The sequence below is a fragment of the Lacerta agilis genome, chromosome 5, assembly GCF_009819535.1.
Source record: "Lacerta agilis isolate rLacAgi1 chromosome 5, rLacAgi1.pri, whole genome shotgun sequence".
Lineage (NCBI taxonomy): Eukaryota > Metazoa > Chordata > Lepidosauria > Squamata > Lacertidae > Lacerta > Lacerta agilis.
The window spans coordinates 4,695,442-4,718,701 of NC_046316.1; the positions used below are offsets into that span (position 1 = coordinate 4,695,442).

Below are 23,260 nucleotides of genomic sequence, written 5' to 3' on the forward strand. Positions count from 1 at the left end.
ACACCCACGCCAGTGCACACAGAGTGGCCTGGCCTGCTGCTCCTCTCTGTGAGCATTGGTTCCACTGACGCCAGATGAGGAGCACTGGGCTGGGCCATGCGTGGAGATGCCCCTCGAAAATCCACACCTGGAGCCATGGCCCCTCTGGCATGCCTTCTGCTTGGTTCTCTGTGGCTTCACTTCTCACAATGAGAGAACCACCAGAAGGCCCTCGGAACTGGAACCCAGTGGAGATATTCCTTCAGGTATACAGGGCTGAAGCCATTTAGGGCTTTAAAGGTGGTCATGGGGTGGTCTTAGGCAATTTTCACTTGACCACAACCCCAATTTTCAATATGAGGAGAATACTGCTCTGCCTTTCAGGGCAATCAGTGCTATTTTTCTAGAAAAAGAGAGGCTAGAGCCCACCACGAACTTCTTCCTTGCTCTCTTAGAATGGCAATGGCACACACTTGAGAGGTGCTGGAGCTGAGCTCCAGCTGGGGGGGGGGGAGTTGTTGTTGTTGTTCAGTCGTTCAGTAGTGTCCGACTCTTCGTGACCCCATGGACCAGAGCACGCCAGGCACGCCTATCCTTCACTGCCTCCAGCAGTTTGGCCAAACTCATGCCAGTTGCTTTGAGAACACTGTCCAACCATCTCATCCTCTGTCGTCCCCTTCTCCTTGTGCCCTCCATCTTTCCCAACATCAGGGTCTTTTCCAGGGAGTCTTCTCTTCTCATGAGGTGGCCAAAGTACTGGAGCCTCAGCTTCAGGATCTGTCCTTCCAGTGAGCACTCAGGGCTGATTTCTTTAAGGATGGATAAGTTTTTTTGCAGTCCATGGGACTCTCAAGAGTCTCCTCCAGCACCATAATTCAAAAGCATCAATTCTTCGACGATCAGTCTTCTTCATGGAAAAAAGCCCTGCTCCTAATTAACCTGTTTACTATAAACAGACCCAATTAACCTGTTACCTGGCAGGGATTCCTGAGAGCATTGGAGTGTGTCAGGTGAGGAGGGATAACCAAGACTCCAAGCCTTTCCTGGCAACTCTGCTTCTAATTTGCAGCCCTTGTGAATGTTACCCCCTCAAGAATTGATATTTTGCTGCTGAGAGAGAACAGGCTTAGCTTCCAAGTTCATCATTTCTCATGAAGCTTTCTTTGCCTTCAGTGGTGCTCTTAATTTGCAAGGAGCTAAGGAAGGAAAGACTGGCGATTTTGTTTGGAATGCTGACAGCCGAGTGTCATATTACACTTTCCTAGTAAATGTCTGTAAGCATTGGGAGAGGCCTTAAAGCATTTAACTGCAGGGACTCGGCTCTCAGCAAAACCCACTAATCGGTATTTGCTGGTGAATTTATCACCTGCTGGACTGATGAGCTGAAAGCATTGGTGAGTAGTGGGAAACTCTCTGTGTTGCTTTCATAGGCGAACGAGATGCTGGTGCAGAGGCACATAACAATAACAACTGTGAGCTTAGCGGCCAGCTTGTATTATTTATTTTTTCCCTGGGAAGCAGGACTTGAGCTGGGAAGAAAAATGAAAGGGAGAGGTGTGGCTAGAAGGGGCTTGGAAATGATGACAGCTCCACTATCTGGGAGTGGAGCTTTTTTCCTTTTCGGAGAAATGGCAAAGAGGCTACTTAAAGAAACAGTTGCTGTCTGTTCCGAAAGCATCGGGCACCTGCCAGAAGTGCCCATCTCAAGAGACCCCATTGCTTTGGAAGGTAAGCCTTTATTTTCTGAAGACGGCTGGCAAGGGTTGCTTTTGGTGAGACTTTACTTGAGGGCTTGTGAAGCTGGAATAAGCTCACAAAGGAGGAGAGGAAGGGGGGGGGATGCCTAGCTGCTGTGTAGCCTTGGGATGCTGTCCCTTCTGGGCAGGAGAGTGGGAGTGGGAAGAAGTGACTTTTCTTGCACTGTGGAAGAGGCACACATCTGCTAGAGAAAGCTCCCTGGAAGGTTAAAAGCTTTGCACGCAAGATCTGAGAACAGTCAGTGAAACTGCGTTTCTTCGTCATGATCGGATGGGGAATAATAACAAAAGGAGTACAACTTTGTGCAACATGCAACCAACTCGAGGGGGTGGGGGGTTACATAGCTGTCAAGTTTTGGATTTGAAAATAAGGGATCAGCACCCTCACCTGTCCTGGGGACAGTCTACAGTTCTCAGGGACAGTCCACGCCGCAGTAATCCCCCCCAGGCTACAAATAATTTACACCAGGAAAGAGCTCCCAGGAAAGAGAAATCAGGGCAGAGAAAAGAAAGCACTTATTCACGCAGCACACGGTTAACCTCTGGAACTCCCTGCCACAGGGAGCAGCGATGGCCACCAACTTGGATGGCTTTAGATTAGGCAAATTCATGCAGGAGGAGAGGACCACCGACGGCTTCTGGCCAGGTTGGCTCTGCTCTGCCTCCAGTTAGGGGCAGCAATGCTTAATCGGAGCACCTGTTCCTGAGAAACATTCGTCTATTTTATCTTCTTCTTTCTATGTCTGTCTGTCTGTCTGTTTGTTATTAGGTATTTATATTCCACCTTTTTCTCCAAGGAGCTCCCTGGTCCTAGTCCTCTTTTAATCCCCACAACAGTCCTGTGAGGTAGGCAGGCAGGCAGGGCTGAGAAAGGCAGGGACCCAAGGAGTCCCCAGACTCCAACTCTCCTTCCTGGAAATAAGGGAAATTTAAGGGATATCAACAATAAGGGATAGCAGCGGGAAACGGCTTGGAATAAGGGAGTTTCCCGCAAAAAAGGGAGACTTGACAGCTATGGGGGGTTACTACCATGAGATGTGGAGATGGCCTCTCTCTCAGATGGCTTTCACATAGGCAGACAAATGCATGGCGCAGGATAGTTAAACACAGCTCCATGTATGGGGGCAGTAAACCTTCCAGGTGGCTGGGATTTCAGCAACAGAGGGGCACGATGGTGTTGCGTCCTGCTTGTGAATGACCAGGCACTTTTGACTGGCTAGAATTTGAGAACAAAAAAGCTAGACTAGCTGGTCTGAGTTAGCAGGACAATTTTGATGTTCTTATCAGGAGAGGCCAAATGTAGCTGGCTAGGAAACTTGTCCTTTACACTAATGTGAGAACAGAAGGTTTATTGCTAGGTCTCCATTTTCCTCATTAAGGAGGACCATTCAGGCCTGGTCTCTGGCTACAGTTCAAACAGGGAGTGCTTGGTCTTCAGTATTAAAGCCTTTTGACTGTTTTTGATATAAGAGTACGGAGTAAACATAGTCGATCTGATGATATACACACACAAGGGGTGCCATAAGGGGCTAGATTGCCACGTCAACCTCTTTGCTAGTGAATTATGCAACAAAAGAACCAAAATGTTTTCATTTTGTTTTAAATTTATGAGCGTTAAATATACTGTATGTTTGATTGGAAAAGTGCCCCAGACTCTATATGTCCCTGTAGGCTAGCCATTAATTAGCTTGGCTTTGAAAGGCGCTTCAGGATTCTGTTTTGTTTTATTATAACAGATTTACGTGGTTGAGATTCCCCCCACTCCCGCTGTTCTGGAACTCATTTGCATAGTTGATCCTGATTAAGTATTTAAAGAAAGAAGTTGGAGCATTTAGGACAGAGGTGAGAGGGAAGATAAGAGTAAAAATTGGGATATGAACTGTGTGTGTGTGTGTGTGTGTGAGAGAGAGAGAGAGAGAGAGAGAGAGCGCAAACTGGGATTCCAGACAAACACTAGATGGGCATGTCAAGGGCCTTTAATAGCAAATGTCTGAGTTCCAAGAAGAGGTTATTCCAGAGTTCTCAAGTAAAGTATGTTGGTGGAATTCTTGCGTTCCCGGTCCATGAAGTCATATTGCGCCTTATTATTATTTTTTGCTGTGAAGCAGGTTCACTCTTATAATTCATACCACAGCACCGCAAATGAGATTTCTTCCACCTTGACTAATTGGAAGGGAAGAACAAATTGGTTCCTTAGCTCAATGCAAAGTATCTGAACTTACCGGTATTTGTGCAACCTTCACGAAAACACAGGACTTTCTCCCTCTCCCTCCTTCTGTCCAATGCTGTTGTCTCTCTGCTGAAACTTGGAAAGTACCTTTTAATTCTTTGTAATCTGGATGTATTCTCTCGCCTGGGAAGGGAGGCTGGAATGTACTCCTGCTGCGGATGAGCCATATGTCAGCAGCAGAGCACACACATTGCCTGCTGCAAATCCCAGACTCAGCTGCTGATATGTCTATTTAGAGAAGGATCAAGGAGCAGGGCCTGGGAAGAACTTGTGCTGGAGAGCCAATTCCCAATCAGAGGAGACCAGGCTGGGCTGACACAGACTAGGGTCCTTTCTCCGCACTAACTGTTTAGAATGATACAGTGGGGGTGTTTTTTGTTTTTTATTTTTGCATGCTGCCATATGTCATCGTCCATAATTCAATTAGTATTCAGGAATAATGTGCTAAAAGAAACCCTCCAATTTTCTTCTACTGTCCCGCCAATCAATTGAAAGATCCAGAATGGATTCTCGATATTTTCCATTGCATGGCATGTGCACAAGTACCGTCCCAATTTCTGCATGGAGCAGCTGGGGGCTGTTTGGGAGGTGTCTGTTTTCTGCACCACTTCCATCGACTGGTGCCAGCTGTCTAATTGTGACCACAGTTCATAGGACAGCTATGGGAGTGAAAGGCAATGAGGATGATTAAAAGTCCTGCCCACAGCAGCAGTAATTGCTTTGATAGATGAAATTTCATCACACAACAGCCAGTTTTGGCAGACACACAGTTCCTTTTTTAAAAAATCTTCCATACACCCAAAAGTTTTCAAATAGCAATAATTGTGCCCTGGGGTCACCTCATTGACTACAATACTGTCATTGGGTGGTATAGACACACCCAGTCCAAGATCTGTTGATAAAGTATTCAAATCCATCCATTTTATTTTGGAGTACAATATGCCTGGAATCTCTGTCATGCAATCTCATATCTAGCTTGCTGTTTTTCACTCAGTTGTAACCTGTTAAAGAAATCTAATACCTAGCAATATTTAGAAGAATTTCTACCTTGTCCAGCTCTCTGCTACATTTCTGGAGAGAGCAAGTTGTTCTGGAGTTTTGAGTTGCTTCATCTTTTTATTAAATATTTGACCGTCTTCCACCTTCCTCGTTGCTTAGTGCAGTCAGTCCAACTTGCACTCAACCACTTTTGTTACCATTCTTGGATTTGTAACTTGCAGAATCCAGGATGTCTATAAACATTGTTGATGTTGATGTATGTCTGTCTCAAGAGACAATGGAGTGACCCTCGGGGGGGGGGGCAGTGCTGTCAAGTATCCCATTTCCCCCGGGATTCTCCCTTATTTTAAGCAGTTTCCCACTGCTCTCCCTTATTTTTTATTTCCCTTAAATTTCCCATTTTTAATGGAAGCAGCTCCTCCCCTGCTGGCCAGGGAATGGGTGGGAAGACCTCGCCTACTTGGAGAGAAAAGCCTCAGCCCTCAAAGCAAGTGGGAGCCATTTCCCGTGCTTACAGGGGGGGTGTATTCCTCCCCCTGCATCAGCCCCTATCCGTTGCCGCCGAGCCCCTCAGCCGGCCAATAGGGTTAGCTGGCGGGCGGAGCCTGGCTGCCTTTGAGCAGCCGCTGCTTCCTGTCCTGTTTTGATGGGATCAGACAAGAAGACGATGGGGCTCCATCGCATGGAGCACATGGCTGCCCTCCTCTTTGCTCCGCTCCGAGCCCGAGCCCGCTTGGAGTTTACATTGCTGCTCCGCCCACTTTTGCTTCTGGCTCCGCCCACCACTGACATGTGACTGTCCCCGGGATAGGTGAGACTGCTGATCCCTTATTTTCAAATCCGAAACTTGACAGCTATGGGGAGGGGGGCTGTTGTGTTAGCAGCACCAAAGTGACCTCCCTGGGGTGCAAGCCTGGGCAGTGTGTCTGGAGGTCCTGGGCTGCCCAGACAACGACCACCCTCTTGGCCAGGCTGTTGTTGCCCTAAGTAATACATGGCTTGGCTGATGTTGCAGAGTAATACATCTGGCACCAGCTTGGTTGCAGGAGTTGCCGGAAGGAGGCATACAAGGAACCATCCAACCATCATGGGGACTTCACTCGGAGGGTTTGCTAGTACAGAACACCAGACATTTAAAAGCACAATTTGTCAAGGGCGCTGGGAACTGTAACTCTGCAAGAGTTTCCTGAATTCTTTGCGACTGGTTGGAGAATGTGCCAAAGTATCATTTAGGAGTTAACCATCCCAATCCTGAGAGACTAAGCCTGTGGTTTAGAAATCTCTGCCCCAAGTGAAGCAGCCTGTAATAAATTGCAACTGTGGAGTATAACCTCTGGATATGTATAGCTGGTTGTTCTCCGTTATGTGGAGACATGGAGATTTGTATCAAACACCAAAGGAATCTCCTTCCTTGGAAGATTTTAAGCAGAGGTTGGGTGGCCACCTGTCATGGATGCTTTAATTGAGATTCTTGCACTGCAGGGGGTTGGACTAGATGACCCTCAGGGGCCCTTCTAATTTCATTGAACCTGCTTAATTGCTGTCATGGCAACTGAGATTTCCGGCTCTGGTTAACCCTTTCATGCATGCAAGTGAGAATCAGTAACTGTACAGTATGTTACTACAAGTTGAAAATGTAAAATCCCATAGTTACTTGAATCTGTGTCTGGCACTACCCGAAACTTGTAAGCTCCTTGTAAGATGAAACAGAAATAAAGAAATCCTACAATGCTATGTCCATGGAAAATGTAGTATTCATGTTAATACAGCTGGAGATTGACAAGGCTTCAGCTGAATTGAGTAGTATTTCATAGTGGCTGGAGGAGCCACCTTCCTTTGTATAAAAGTCTCATCATTATAGGCAGAAGAAAGATCTGAATGGCAGGTGCTGTTTACAACTTAATGTTCATAATTTGGGCAGCAGTGTTGAGTGTGTGCTTCTTTTTGTGGTTCCTTCCCATCATGAGAGTTAAGGTCTAAATATGGTTGATGTCAGCTGGACTTAGTTTATTAAATAAATATTTCTCCCCGGGGGAAAATCAAACTATTAATAGCTGTCCTAAGAATGTCGTATTTTCCTATGCTCACGGGTAAAAGCACCGCATAAGGAAACATTTTGATTTTGCCTTAAAGCAAAAATTCTTCTCTTTGTGCTCGCTGAAAGATAAAAGTGTCTGCTGTGTTGAGATTAAGTAATTATGTTAAAACCAAGAGATCTTGGACTGTGTACCTAGTTGCCAGCATGTGTACTGGCCAGACTTGCTCAGCAAGCAAACAACCCGTTGTCTCTAGGGGTGTCAAGGAAGCAGCCCACAATCTGAGAAAGGTGGCCCAGAATGGCTGCAGAGAGGGTTGGTATATGCTGGCAAAGCCTAGTATAGAATTGGCAGGGCCTGACCTTACCACGCCTCTGGTCATTGCCCCCTGCATCAGGGGAGTCCTGGGCAAAAAAGGTCAACAACTCTGGGAAACGGGGCGGCGGCGGCGGCGGGGGGGGGGCGCACCTTAAGACGGCCCTGGCAGGGTCCTGGGGATGGCACAGTTTCTCAGCATAGGAAATGCGTCCCGACAAGAGGAACTGTTGTAGGTCAAACCATTTAGGAGAAAGGGGAAACTGACGGCTTCCCCAAAAAGTCCTCTCCCCTTTTTCGGTGGGCGCGTCCGGGAACCAGCAGGGATCCGGCGCGGGGAGTTGGTTACCCCCTCCTGCCTCCTGGCAAGAGGCTAATCTGCGCCGGTAGGTGTCGTGACCGTGGGAAATTTAACTTTGGCGCGGCCGCAGGGCGACGCTTGGATCCTTGCCCTTCATGGTTGGATCCTGCGCGGTGATCCTCTTTTGCAGCCTTTGGATTGAGCCTTTTTGGTTTTGCGTCGGATGCAGCAGCCAGAAGTTCCCTATTTGCGCAGCCTCTCCCCTCCGTCTCCTGCTTTGAGCATCCACGCACGAGGAGCAGCGCGCTTGAGGCAGCGGCGCCTAAACAGGCGTTGAGTCCAGCCTATAATCCAGGGAGGAGCGGGCAGCTGAAGTTCCTGCGGTGAGTGAGTGACCCGGCCTGAGTGACCCGCGAACTTAGTGCGGGCTGGCGCGGTGTCGTTGTCGTCCTGGGGTTGAAGAGGACGAATTCAGATGCGCCCTCTTCGCGCGCCAGGGCGGCTCCCCCGGCCCCTTCCCTCGCGCGTCCTCTGTCCCTGGGGTCGTGGGTCTTTTGCTGCTTGGCGGTGACTCTTCGCATTGGGTCCTGGAGAACTTGCAATGCTCGGCGCGCGCGTGTGCGCGCAGATGCACCGGTTTGCTTTGTGCCTCCTTCTTCCTCGCATCGCTTCTCCTTGGTGCCGGCTTGCTACACCTGTGTGCCTGAGCTTAAGGTCCCTGGTTTCATCTCTCTGCCAGCCGATTGCCTTGTGGTTGTGTGCACGCGCTTCAGAAGGTCTGGGCAACTTGCTCATCTTGCCTGCTCCACGCCGAGTGTTTGAAGGCAGTTTGCCCCCCCCCCCGCACCTCTTTTGGCACGCGTGTGTGTGTGTAAAGAGGTTGAGCAGCAGGCTAGAGTGCCATTTCGCTCCACGTTTGTTTGTGCTTTGGCCGATGCTTGATCCCGGGTCGTGGGCTCCGTTCATTCTTCCTCTGGGAGCCAGTGTGGTGTAGTGGTTAAGAGCGGCAGACTCGTAATCTGGGGAACCGGGTTCGCGTCTCCGCTCCTCCACATGCAGCTGCTGGGTGACCTTGGGCTAGTCACACTTCTCAGCCCCACTCACCTCACAGAGTGTTTGTTGTGGGGGAGGAAGGGAAAGGAGAATGTTAGCCGCTTTGGGACTCCTTCGGGTAGTGAAAAGCGGGATATCAAATCCAAACTACTCCTCCTCCTCTTCTTCTTCTTCTTCTTCTTCTTCTTCTTCTTCTTCTTCTTCTTCTTCTTCTTCTTCTTCCTCTATCTCCTTCCTCTCCATCTTTCTGTAGGGCCACTTGGTGGGAGCTAGAGGCCCCTCGGATCCCCCACGTGAGCCTGGCCTTCTGGCACATCAGCACCCCCTTTCCGCCCCTCCCAGAGTCTTAGCTTGGCTGGCAAGCCCTGATTTTATTGGGGGCCAAGGGATTTTAATTTGTGGCTTAGCTAGGTAGTTAGCAGACAGAGAAGCAGATAACTAACAATATTTTAACACGCTACCTAAATAGTTAAAGGCCGTGCGGAGGAGCGAGTGATCCAGCCCATTCATTGTACTGATAGTGGTGGGAAAGTGCTGAGCTTTGTTTGTGTCTGGTTGCTGCTGTGGGGACCTTGTGATTCCTTGTGTTTGGTGTTGGCATATACGGGGGTTAGTTTTTGGTAGAGGAATTGCTTAGAATTGATTCACTTTAGAGCTAGGCCCCACACTCCCCACCCCGAGCTACACCCCGAGAGCCAGTGTGATGTAGTGGTTAAGAGCGGTAGACTCATTATCTGGGGAACCGGGTTCGCGTCTCCTCTCCTCCACATGCAGCTGCTGGGTGACCTTGGGCTAGTCACACTTCTTTGAAGTTTCTCAGCCCCACTCACCTCACAGAGTGTTTGTTGTGGGGGAGGAAGGGAAAGGAGAATGTTAGCTGCTTTGAGACTCCCTAGGGTAGTGAAAAGCGGGATATCAAATCCAAACTCCTCCTCCTCCTTCTCTTCTTCTTCTTCTTCTTCTTCTATTTAGTCAGGCAAAGAGACAATTACACAGGTTTCATGTTGAGGTTTATTTCATTGATAAATCAGAGGATCCTGAGGCTGAACTGTCTCTGTGTTGTTTTTTTATATATATAGAGGTTGTTCCCAGTTAGTGTAGTCAATACTGAGCTACTGGTATTTTCATCTGGTGGTTGCTCCCAGTTGGTTTGGTGGATGCTGCCAGTCATTGTAGGCAATAGGGAACTGCACTCATTTGGACTGTGTACATTGCCAGTATTGATACTGGCCAGACTTCTTCAGCCTGGCAAACAACTCATTATCTTTAGGGGTGTCAAGGAAGCAGCCCACAATCTGAGAAAGGTGGCCCAGAATGGCTGCAGAGAGAGGGTTGGTATATGCTGCCAAAGCCTAGTATAGAATTGGCAGGGAAGGTGGTGGGGGTGGCACAGTTTCTCAGGATAGGAAATACGTCCTGACAAGGGGAACTGCTGTAGGCCAAACTACGCAGGAGAGAGGGGAAACGGGACAGCTTCCCCAAACTTCAACAGCTTCACTTGCCCCCTTCCTTCCCTACACTCCCCTATTTTGTTGGCAACTAACAAAACAACAACAATCTGGGACTTGATTCTGGAAGAAGGAGACCTGATTATAAGAGACAAATTTGTATGAGTCAAAGAGACCAGCTCTGCTTCCGGCGGCGACGCCATCGCCGGGTGGTCGAAGGCTGCTTCGGGTCCGAAGCGCCTTGTCCATCCCGGGGGTTAGGAGCCGCGCTACCGCAGCGCGCGGCTCCGGTTGGGGTGCGGGAAGAGCGTCCCGCACCCTGGGCTCCCCGGCGGCGCCCGCGGAGGCTCCGAACCCTTCCCTCGCTCCCCCTGTAAAGGGGGAGTGGGGGTGAAGGGACAACCGGAGCCGGGCTTCGGGGATATGCCCCAACCGGGATGTAAATGCGGCGACTGAGCCCGCGGTGAGCGTCTAAGTTCTACCTGTGAAGAAGGGAACTAAAGGAACCCGGTGGTCGTGAGTAAAGAATCAGAATTAAAATCGTGTTTTTGGAACGATCCGGGGGGAAGGGGAAAGGCAGCCTGCCTCCCTCCCTTCGAGCTGAAGAATGTAACCAATTTGAGTGATTACTGCTACCGAACTGGTTACAAAGTATTTAAAAATGATATATGAGACTGAAAAACGTTTTTTTTGGGAAGTTAACTAGAAGAAAATATCTCTGTTTAAAGTTGCGGTATCTGCGCTCCAACTTAGAAAAATGGCGACGAACAAAGAGAGGAGCAGAAATATTACACCCACTTCCTCCTCCTCTGCCAGCATGATGGGTTTCGTCCTTGAACTGGTATTGAACTCTGGACTAACAGAGGAACAAAGACTCACTGCCTTGAAGGTGGAACTGCTCTATAGAAAAGTCAAAGTCTTGTGTGGGGGTCTGAAAGGGAACCAACCCACAGAGGAGGCTGTTAAAATTTTTGACACTTTGGAAGAATGCTTTGCCAATGAGTTGAGAGGGTGGATGGAAAGATGGAGAGAGATGAGTGAGCTACTTCGGAGAAGAAATTCGCTTTTTGGGGGTGGCAGCCCCAAGGCGATGTCAAGATTTTTTATATCCAGTTCCCGAGGTGTGAGCTCGGGGGCCAGGGACAGAGAATTAAGGTATCTACAAGAAGAAAAGGAATGTTACAAAGAACCGAAGAAGCTGAGAGATGATGAGATGGACACCTTCGAACTCGTGGCAAGGAGAGATTTGGACTGTGCCTGGATCTGTGGACGTTGGGAGAAGGAAGTCACATGGATGTTCAGTGCTGATGCCACTAGGAGAAGAACAATGGACAGAGGGGGTGTGGGGTGAAGCATTAAATAAATCTCAAAGTAGCCTGTTATGGCAAATTGAACTGGAGGGTGAATACTGTCAACAATATTTTGTTATATCTTTATTTGAATATGAAAGGAGACATTTTCAAGTTTATATGTTATTAGCAGCAATCTTAAGGATAGAAGAGATAGATTTGATGTGAATGATTTGTGAAGGTCTGTGAGGATTAAGCTTATAGATTAAGAGGAATAAGACTAAGATGTAGATTAAGATAAGAAATGGACAAGATTAAATTGAGAAGAGTTATGAAGAGGAATTATTAGGGTGATGTATTATTAGTAAAATATGGAAAAGATAAGTGAATGTAATAATATGATTGAAGTTAATTTTCTTTTTTATTTCAGGAGAAATGGTTATAAAATAGATTAAGGGAATAAACTCGAAGGTGAAAAGGCAGGGGAAGTCTGGTCAAGACATGGAACTAGAAATTTTTTTTTTGCAGAAACAAGAAACTTGACACTGTTTGTATTTGTTATATTTGTTTTGTATTTGTTGATTGTGGGTGTGGGTGTGGGTATATGTTGTTATGGGAAAAAACGTCAATAAATTCTTATAAAAAAAAAAAACAAAGAGACCAGCTCTGTTCCAGCTGGTTTCTCTGTGCAGCGTTCATGCCAGAGGTGACCTGTCCTATTTCCCTGCCTGAGATGAAACAGGAAGGGGCCCTGCCAAAGCCTTGCTTACCGGGGTTGTGTGGCAGAAACAGCTTCCAGGTTCTGGCTAAATCTTGTGGGGCTCTCACAGGACCTCATCAGAAGCTAGAAGCCACCACTGCTTCCGCCACCTCTGTGGTGGCAGTGGCGGCCCCCATGGCAGCCCCCCTTGGATTCCACTGCCTGAGTCCACCTTATGGATGGCCCGGCTCTGAATAATGCATGACTGAAGAGGAGAGGAGAGGAGAGGAGGAGAACTTTTGTTTTTAGGGAAGCCAGGAAGAGAAATGGGCTTTTTGTCACAGCCAACATTTATTGAGTGTCTGGTCATAAGGTTGTGCTCCAGGGGATATCCTACTGCCCTGCTGACTGCTTGACCGAGGTGGTCTTGGGGTTGGGATCTCCTCAGTTTGGAGGTGACTTCTGTGTCAATGCTGAGGTCTCTCAAGTCAACAGCTGGAAGGTGTGGTAAATATATGCCGGTTGATCAGCTCTAACCTAGATTCCAGTTATCTAGCATTGTCTTCAGAAAAGGTTTAGAAAACGGCAACCCAGGAGATCAAGGGAATGAAGCAGCTCCCTTATGAAGAGAGGTTGCAGCTTTTCAGACTCTTTAATCCAGGGGCCAGCAAACTTTTTCAGCAGGTGGCCGGTCCACTGTCCCCTCAGAACTTGTGGGGGGCCGGACTATATTTTGAAAAAAAATAATGAATGCATTTCCATGCCCCACAAATACCTCAGAGATTCCTTTTAAATAAAAATACACATTCTACTCATGTAAAAACACGCTGATTCCTGGACTGTCCGTGGGCCGGATTTAGAAGGTGATTGGGCCGCATCCGGCCCCTGGGCCTTAGTTTGGGGACCCCTGTTTTAATCTATAGAGAATGCAAGTAATATAATTTATAAAATTATGTATGGCATGGAGAAAGTGGATAAAGAAAAGTTTTTCTCCCTCTCATAATACTAAAACTTGTGGATATCCCATGAAATAAAGTAAATCTTCAAGCAGTGTAGTGATGGCCAACTTGGATGGCTCTCATACAGGATAGGGAAAATTAATGGAAGAGAGAACTATGGATGGAGGTAGAAATGCTTCCAAACACCAGTTGCTGGAGACCCCAGGAGGAGAGAGTGCTTGTGTGCTCGGCAGCTGGTTGCCCTCTGTGGTGCTGGAGGAGACTCTTGAGAGTCCCATGGACTGCAAAAAGATAAAACGTATCCATCCTTAAAGAAATCAGCCCTGAGTGCTCACTGGAAGGACAGATCCTGAAGTTGAGGGTCCAGTACTTTGGCCACCTCATGAGAAGAGAAGACTCCCTGGAAAAGACCCTGATGTTGGGAAAGATGGAGGGCACAAGGAGAAGGGGACAACAGAGGATGAGATGGTTGGACAGTGTTCTCGAAACTACTAACATGAGTTTGGCCAAACTGCGGGAGGCAGTGGAGGATAGGGGTGCCTGGCATGCTCTGGTCCATGGGGTCATGAAGAGTCGGACACAACTGAACAACTGAACAACAACAACAAAATGTCTGGCTTCCAATATGAGACTTTTCAGAAGTGTGAGAATCTCTCTCCTCTTTTTCCCTCTCCAGCCAAGCAAAGAGCCTTTCTTCACTGATGTTCTGTTGGTGGTGTGAGTCACATGTGCAGGGGAGCCTAGATGGGAAGTGTGGAGGAAGACATTTGTGACCAACAGTTTCACTAAATCTTCTGTTAGATCAACATCCATGGTAGAGACTCTTGGCTCTGGTTTTACTTCCAGACTTGCGGGCACCCAGTCACTCAAGTTCACCAGCAGAGGGAATGATAAATAAAGATGACAGCAATATAAAAGGGAATTATTGTCTGTATCTCACATTCAGTCAAAGAAAATCTTTTTCCCCCCAGCATTCACTTGTTCAATTTAAATGCATTTCTATTGGAGGTTTAGAAAATGTAAGTCATCAAGGCATTTTCCAAAACACCTGAAGTATTATGATTCTGCTGTGGGAATGTTCAGGGATACAGGCGAAGATATATTGTTTGATTATATCCTTTCCAACTTGTGTTAACAAGTTCTACAATTTAGCAGAGTAACATTCCCCTTTTTAAACCTGCACAGCAGATGCGTTTGCTCAGGCTTGCTAAAGCCTCTAAAATACGTTTTCCTTTTGGTAATTCCCCATTTAGTCCTTCATAAAAAGATAGACATGACACAGACTTCTATAAAAGTATAAAAAGAGTTTACTCACACGTTCTGTTCACAATTGGATCCCAGAAGGCAGACTTTAAGTTACAAAAGTAATATACACCTGGAAACTATCCCATAAGGAGACAGCCCCTTTGTCCTCTCTTGGCCGGACTGAGCTGGAAGCCAAGAGAGCATCTTAGGCTAAGCAGATGTTGCTTCTTCGACGAATGTGGTCAGAGTGAGAGAGATGGCTGACCAGTCCTGCTCTTTTGTTACCTGGGCAGGTGAGGTCACGCCCACTTCTAGTCACATGCAGAGGAAGTCTATCCCAGCCTAGGAGAAACAGGAAGTTCCGACTAGCTGGTCCAGACATCCCCTTTTATGTCCACTCTAGGGATGTTGTACTTGACTGCCCTTGTGTTTCACATCCCACGTCTGCCTCTAGTGAGCCATAAAGTAACACTTAGTGTTTTTCTTGGTGGGATGGTATTTGTACTCTGATGCTGCTTTTCCACCAGAAAGCTGAAGAAGTGTGGAAATACTGAGCTCAGTCCCAGATATTTTTTCTTAATGATGTGGTGGGGTTTGAGCCTTTGCCTTGTGTTGCTTCCCAAGGATTGGTTGACTGAGGTTTTAATTACTGAAAACTAGATTCATTTCATATAGAGATGCCTGATTTGTCCAAAGTGACACATGCCTTAGCTACATCCTGTTTGGATTACTGTAATGTGCTCTACGTGGGGCTGCCAGAAACTTCAGCTAGCTCAAAGAGCTGCAGCCAGATTGTTGACTGGGGCTGGTTATAGAGAGCAGATGACTGCCTTGTTACACAGCTTCACTGGCCTATTGGTCTGTTTCCAGGCACAATTCAAAGTGCTGATTGCGATCTATGAAGCCCTAAATGGCTTGGGTCCAAGCTATCTGAAAAACTGTATTCCCTCATATTCCTTCCTGCCTTCTGAGATCTTTGAGGGAGCTAGACTCCAAAGAACAACATACCTACAGTAGTTCCCCATGCCCAAGCAACTACCGGTATTCTTTGGAACATCGGCTCCTGCTCTGAAGCCACATACCAACACACAAACCACAACTGTGTGATTTGAGCTAAATGCTTTATGAGGACAAAATCTATGTGAGCTGATCTTAATGACACCCTTTTGAATATTGTTGGCATCCGTCTGCCTCGAGAGCCAATGGAGGGTGTCTCCAGGAGTGAAGTCAAACTTCTGGAGAATCACAGTGCATCGGGTACAGATTTTTTCCTCAGGGCTTACTCCCCAAGCCTTTCTCATGAATTAGTCTAGTTGCAAGGCAGTGGAGATTGAGGATCAGAGTTTTCCTTCTCCTAGACGGGCTCCCTCCTCAGGTGGACGAGCCCCATCTGCCCACTTTTAAATAGAGCTTCTTCTTATCTCCATATGGCTTGACTGGTAATTCTGGTCATTCATAAAGTACATCACATGGAAGACAGGAGGGAGAGAGGTCATAGTTGCATTTAGGGCAAGAGAGTATTGCTGGAAGAGTGAGAGATCACACATGCTTATCCATCTTCTCTAGTACAGTTGCTTAGTGGTTTGAGTGCTTCTCAAACTCTCATCAGGCCTTAAAGAGAAGACCTTGAAGACAACTCCACCACCTGACAGAAAGAAGGTGTTCCCTTGCAGACAGGTTGGGAAGGTAAAGAGTTCCCTACAAAGAGAGAGAGAGAAAACCACCGAAAGAGACAGGCTTCCAGGTGCAGATCTGTGGGCGTTTTCAATAAGCATATCTTCCGCACCCATGTAATGTTTTTGAGTTTGCAACAGGAAACCACTATTTGCAGCAACTATGCTTTATGACATGGTTGGCGGTTATCGGGTACAGTATGTGCAAATCTGTCAGGTTGTTTTTCATTTTCTCCTTCCTTAGTTCAGTTCTCCCCACATTTCCACATCAGTTTAGGATTTTAAAGCTGTTTTAAGATTTCTACAAAAAAAACGTTTTTTTCTTGCAGAGTTAAGACACCAGATGATCACAAACCATGGGTTTTGTTTGCATCATTTAGATGAATTCACAAGTGGATGTTTTTAAAGACCACCTTTTGACAGTAGAAGGCACTTGTTAAGTAATTAAAGTAGGATTGCAATAAGTTAGAGTTAATAGAGTTCTGTCAAGAGAACAAGCTGGTCATCACAAACACTCTTAGAATCATAGAATCATAGAGTTGGAAGAGACCACAAGGGCCATCCAGTCCAACCCCCTGCCAAGTGGGAAACACCATCAAAGCATTCCTGACAGATGGCTGTCAAGTCTCCACTTAAAGACCTCCAAAGAAGGAGACTCCACCACACTCCTTGGCAGCAAATTCCACTGTCAAACAGCTCTTACTGTCAGGAAGTTCTTTTCCAACTGTCAGGAAGTTCTTTTCCAACAACACAAGAGATGACTCTACACATGGACATCACCAAATGGGCAGCATCAAAATCAGATTGATTATATTCTCTGCAGCCAAAGATGGAGAAGCTCTATACAGTCAGCAAAAACAAGACCTGGAGCTGACTGTGGCTCAGATCATCAGCTTCTTATAGCAAAATTCCAGCTTAAACTGAAGAAAGTAGGAAAAACCACTGGGCCAGTAAGACACAATGTAAATCAAATCCCTTATGAATACATAGGGGAAGTGAGGAACAGGTTTAAGGATTTAGATTTGGTGGACAGAGTGCCTGAAGAACTATGGATGGAGGCTTGTAACATTATACAGGAGGCAGCAATGAAAACCATCTCAAGGAAAAGGAAATGCAAGAAAGCAAAGTGGCTGTCCAATGAGGCCTTACAAATAGCAGGGGAGAGAAGGCAAGCAAAATGCGAGGGAGACAGTGAAAGATACAGAAAATTGAATGCAGATTTCCAAAAAAATAGCAAGGAGAGACAAGAGGGCCTTCTTAAACGAGCAATGCAAAGAAATAGAGGAAAATAACAGAATGGGAAAAACCAGAGATCTGTTCAAGAAAATTGGAGATATGAAAGGAATATTTCATCCAAAGATTACCATAATAAAGGACAAAAGCGGAAAGGACCTAACAGAAGCAGAAGACATCAAGAAGAGGTGGCAAGAATACACAGAGGAATTATACCAGAAAGATATGGAGGTCTCGTACACCCCAGGTAGTGTGGTTGCTGACCTTGAGCCAGACATCCTGGAGAGTGAAGTCAAATGGGTCTTAGCAAGTACTACTAATAACAAGGCCAGTGGAAGTGATGATATTCCAGCTGAACTATTACATTTTTTAAAAGATGATGCTGTTAAGGTGCTACACTCAATATGCCAGCAAGTTTGGGAAACTCAGCAGTGGCCAGAGGATTGGAGAAGATCAGTCTACATCCCAATCCCAAAGAAGGGCAGTGCCAAAGAATGCTCCAACTACCGCACAATTGCGCTCATTTCACACGCTAGCAAGGTTATGCTTAAAATTCTACAAGGCAGGCTTAAGCAGTATGTGGACCGAGAACTCCCAGATGTGCAAGCTGGATTTTGAAGGGGCAGAGGAACCAGAGACCAAATTGCAAACATGCGCTGGATTATGGAAAAAGCTAGAGAATTCCAGAAAAACATCTACTTCTGCTTCATTGACTACGCAAAAGCATTTGACTATGTCAAACACAGCAAACTATGGCAAGTTCTTAAAGAAATGGGAGTGCATGATCACCTCATCTATCTCCTGAGAAATCTCTATGTGGGACAAGAAGCTACAGTTAGAACTGGATATGGAACAACTGATTGGTTCAAAGTTGGGAAAGGAGTACGACAAGGCTGTATATTGTCTCCCTGCTTATTTAACTTATATGCAGAATTCATCATGCGAAAGGCTGGACTGGATGAATCCCAATCCGGAATTAAGATTGCCGGAAGAAATATCAACAACCTCAGATATGCTGATGACACAACCTTGATGGCAGAAAGTGAGGAGGAATTAAAGAACCTTTTAATGAGGGTGAGCGCAAAATATGGTCTGAAGCTCAACATCAAAAAAACTAAGGTCATGGCCACTGGTCCCATCACCTCCTGGCAAATAGAAGGGGAAGAAATGGAGGCAGTGAGAGATTTTACTTTCTTGGGCTCCATGATCACTGCAGATGGTGACAGCAGTCACGAAATTAGAAGACGCCTGCTTCTTGGGAGGAAAGCAATGACAAACCTAGACAGCATCTAAAAAAGCAGAGACATCACCTTGCCGACAAAGGTCCGTGTAGTTAAAGCTATGGTTTTCCCAGTAGTAATGTACGGAAGTGAGAGCTGGACCATAAAGAAGACAGTGGGAGACAGGAGTGCCTGGCGTGCTTTGGTCCATGGGGTCACGAAGAGTCGGACACGACTAAACAACTAAACAACAACAACATAGTTAAGTTTTTACCTCTATTGTCAGAGAACAAGGGAGGTGTTCATGGTGAGTCCCAACGTCTCTTTTTCCAGAAAAATAGCACTGACTATGGCTTCCATTTTTCTGTATGTATGGGCTACACAATTTCTGTTTGTCTACTACTGGACCTTGGCATAGAATTAACAACAAGCCAAAACAAATGGACATGTCAGGTGAGCCAGGATGGCAGAGCTTTCCAAACAGTGTATCGGCTGCAGTGTTTGTGTGTTGCACTAATAATAATAATAATAATAATAATAATAATAATAATAATATCACCTCGCCCATCTGGCTGGGTATCCCCAGCCACTCTGGGAGGTTTCCAACAAAATATTAAAATAAATAGTCCTTCAGATATTAATAGCTTCCCTAAACAGGGGTGCCTTCATATGTTCCTAAAAGTCTGGTAGTTGTTTTTTCCTTTGACATCTGGTGTGAGGGTGTTCCACAGGGTGGGCGCCACCACCGAGAAGGCCCTCTGCCTGGTTCCCTGTAACCTCGCTTCTTGCAGTGAGGGAACCAAGAGAAGGCCCTCGGAGCTGGACCTCAGTGTCTGGGTTGAACAATGGGGGGTGGAGACGCTCCTTCAGGTATCCTGGGCTGAGACCGTTTAGGTCAGGGGTCAGCAAACTTTTTCAGCAGGGGGCCGGTCCACTTTCCCTCAGACCTTGTGGGGGGCCAGACTATACTTTGAAAAAAATATATGAACAAATTCCTATGCCCCACAAATAACCCAGAGATGCATTTTAAATAAAAGCACACATTTATTTATGAGGAATGGCTTAGGGAGCTGGGTAGGTTTAGCCTGGAGAAGAGAAGGTTAAGGGGTGATATGATAGCCATGTTCAAATATATCAAAGGATGTCATATAGAGGAGGGAGAAAGGTTGTTTTCTGCTGCTCCAGAGAAGCAGACACAGGGCAATGGATTCAAACTACAAGAAAGAAGATTCCACCTAAACATTTGGAAGAACTTCCTGACAGTAAGAGCTATTTGACAGTGGGATTTGCTGCCAAGGAGTGTGGTGGAGTCTCCTTCTTTGGAGGTCTTTAAGCAGAGGCTTGACAGCCATCTGTGAGGAATGCTTTGATGGTGTTTCCTGCTTGGCAGGGGGTTGGACTGGACGGCCCTTGGGGTCTCTTCCAACTCTGATTCTATGGTCCTTAGTTTGGGGACCCCTGCTTTAGGCTTTAACGTTTTGAATTGTGCTCCCAGCACTCTTTCTAGGGCTGGAAAGTAGAACTGAATTATGTGCTGCGAAATGATGCGTGTCTAAAAAGTGTGCCACCAACATAAAAAGTTTGGAAAGCTCTGCAGTATGGTGTGAAACAAATTCAGCCACCCCTAACCTGTGGGGATTGCCCCTCCCCACATGTTCCAACCAGACTATCATATTTTCTCCAGAATCTCTTCTCTCCCTGGCCTGCAAGGCTGGCTGCTGGTAGTAATGGCAACGGGTTTATGGCATAGCTTCCCCACAGTCTTGTCTAGTACTGTACTTGGTTTGTACCATGTTGTGTGACTTTAGACCTCTGCACCCTGCTAAGTTCTTTTCATTTCCCCAGGTCTTTTACATCCATTTCAGCCTGTTAAATCTGCTTCGATCCACTTTTCATTCTTGGCTTTTCAAGTTCTATTACTGCATTTTTACCTGTTTGATTTCATGTTGTAAGCTGTGTTAACTTGCTATCAGGTAGCAGGAAGCCTATCAGTGCTGTAAATGAACACAGATAATAGGACAAAGAGAATGGAGGTGGGATTTAAACTCAATATACTGGGCTGAAGTCTACCAATATCTGTGCTGATTGTCCAGCAGGGAGACTGAGAAGATTTTGGTCAGGTGTATGAATCAAAAGGTTGCAAAACACAAAAAAGAATGAGGAAATGAATGTAACAACTGATGTCACTGTCATTGCAAAAAATTGAGGGTGGGGGGTGACCACAGAAAAGAAGGAGGTCATTGGATGGATCCATGACAACTTATATCATATGATCTCCATGACACAATAAAGAAGCTAAATTAACCACCTGGTTTTCCCACCAGCTGCAGCAAACAGAGTTATCTTGTACTCAACCAATTTAATTTGAGTCACATAGCAAAACCCAGACTTTGTCAAAAAAAAAAAAAAAATTGCCACATCAGTCCAGTAAAAAGTCCAGACACAGGGTGATATCTAGAGCTCTATTTAATGGGCAGTTGAAAACAAGTGGGTGATACACACAAACAAACAAACACACACAGAGAGAGATTTGCACATAATTATTGACTGATTCAGACTCCAGAATACCAGCTTCCATGCAGCCGCAGCCTGAAAATGTACCCCCTTTAAAGATTTTTTTATAATAAGGAAACATCTGTTCATGGGTGTAATGCCTTTTGAACACTGTTTCTACGTGACCGTTTTTGAACATGGTGCCGTTTTGAAAAACACACATGGAGTCATTTGGATTGTTCCCATATGTAAATAAACATCTTTGCTTTATTTCCACGAATTATTATATTCAACCACAGCCAACTCCCAGTTAACTCCACATCTGAGCAAAGCATCTTGGGACAGAGGGTTGGTCATCTGAGAATTTCTGTAATTTTGTAAAAAGAAATAAGGGGAAAAAGCCACCTCTCATCACTACAGTTAGTTTCCCTGAAGTGGGTGCAGTAAAGGTCCTTAAAGCTGATTATGGATCCCCCCCCCAGGACTATAAATGGAGGTGCAAAACCTCTTTTAGGCTGAGGTCTGGATTCGAACCTGGCAAAACTTCCAGCGACTGCATTCTAATTGTGGGTGGAGCTAGAGGCAAAAATGAGTGGGGATGATTGTCTAACAATTCCCCCCACCCCGGTATTTTACCTACATATTAGGGGGCGTTGTATGTAAAATGTACATAGAATCATAATATGTAAGATATGTAAAACCCATTGCTAAGAAATCGCAGAAAATGGCAGGGTGGATTGAAATGACTCGTAGGTGACATCAGATGATGCCGCATGATTGGCAGTTGGGCAGAGTTTACTAGAAATGGCCTCATGGGCCATTTTGAGGGGTGTGGCAGCAGGCCTAAGTAGGTTCCTCACTACTGTTGCAAGGCTTGTTGAGCCTGCAATTGCGTTCCCTATGTCATCTTATACACAGAAATGTTGGCTGTGTGTGTGTCAACACATTTCTTCATTTCCCCCTTGAAATATTAAAAATTGCTTGGGTGGATCTAGAATTTATGTCCCTGACTATATATGTTTTCACTGTATCGGATCCCAAAAATATTATTCTTATTTACTAATTCATATACCACTTGTATACCAAAATGGCTTTCCTACATGAAAACTTTCCACAAGCCACTGACATTTCTGTGATTTTTTGGGGGGCGCCACTTGAGTGGTAGCAAGATTCTAGAGGGTTCCAGAATTCCCCTTTGGAGACTTGAAGACATGGCGGAGGCTGCTGTAGCTTTAAGAAATATGGCTTAGTCACCTGTTTACATGGCGGGCTTATTCAGTCCTCATGGCGGGAGTCCAGATCTTACAGCATGGTCATCTCAAGCAGGACTGGTTCCCCATAGCAGTGCAGACCTAGAGTCCAAGGCAACTCTCCAAGTCAGCCAGCCTTCAGCCAGCCTGCCCAAGATGGATCTCTCCCCCTTTTCTCCCCAGCACACCTTGCCAAAGACTCCTTGTTCCTGCCAACTTGGCAACCTCTGTCTGCCCAGAACCAAGATTCCTATCAGATGGGCCATCGACACCTTTTGTCATGTTAATGCCTCTATCCCAGGTGAAGCCCTGGCTTGGAAAGGAAGCTTAGCCTGTATTTATCCACTGTCCTGCAACCGTCCCTTTAATACTCCAAATAAAATCGTACCATTTATTAATTTCTAGGGTTTGGGGGAGTCACCCACCAGACTCACAACAATATAAAGCAAGGCATTTGTCTTAATAGACTTTGGCTTCTGTCGGTGGGTCGAGATACTAAAACTGGGTTAAAAGGCAAACTAATGTGTGGGACGCAGGTGGCGCTGTGGGTTAAACCACAGAGCCTAGGGCTTGCTGATCAGAAGGTCGGCGGTTCAAATCCCCGCAACGGGGTGAGCTCCCATTGCTCGGTCCCAGCTCCTGCCCACCTAGCAGTTTGAAAGCACGTCAAAGTGCAAGTAGATAAATAGGTACCGCTCCAGCGGGAAGGTAAATGGTGTTTCCATGCGCTGCTCTGGTTGTCCAGAAGCGGCTTAGTCATGCTAGCCACATGACCCGGAAGCTGTACGTCGGCTCCGTCGGCTAGTAATGCGAGATGAGCGCCACAACCCCAGAGTCGGACACGACTGGACCTAATTGTCAGGGGTCCCTTTACCTTTACCTTAATGTGCGTCAAACCAGGGGCACAACCACAGTTTTATTTTTTGTTTTAATTACATCCTTTTAAGGTGAATGGGAGAAGGTAAAAATGGAAAGTCTGCGGGGTAAGAGGGTGGAGAGAGCTAAAGGCAAAGGGACTAGTCTGAAGCCGACTAGTTCTTCTGTTATAAGCTCCCGTGGTTCAGCTCAGGTTTCCTATTT

At 46.2% G+C, this 23,260-nt stretch overlaps 1 protein-coding gene across 2 annotated transcripts in view; it reads left to right on the plus strand.

Annotated features, from left to right (window-relative positions):
- Positions 1-1,352: 1,352 nt before the first annotated feature.
- The window catches only part of A4GALT (alpha 1,4-galactosyltransferase (P blood group)), a 36,753-nt gene continuing 14,845 nt past the window's right edge, over positions 1,353-23,260 (plus strand). Inside the window, exon 1 of one of the 2 annotated variants that reach the window (XM_033148339.1) lies at positions 1,353-1,373. The gene's annotated coding sequence lies outside the window, so the exon portion shown is untranslated. Of the gene's footprint in view, positions 1,374-3,419; positions 3,579-23,260 lie in introns of those variants that run through there. The other variant, XM_033148338.1, reaches the window with a different exon arrangement.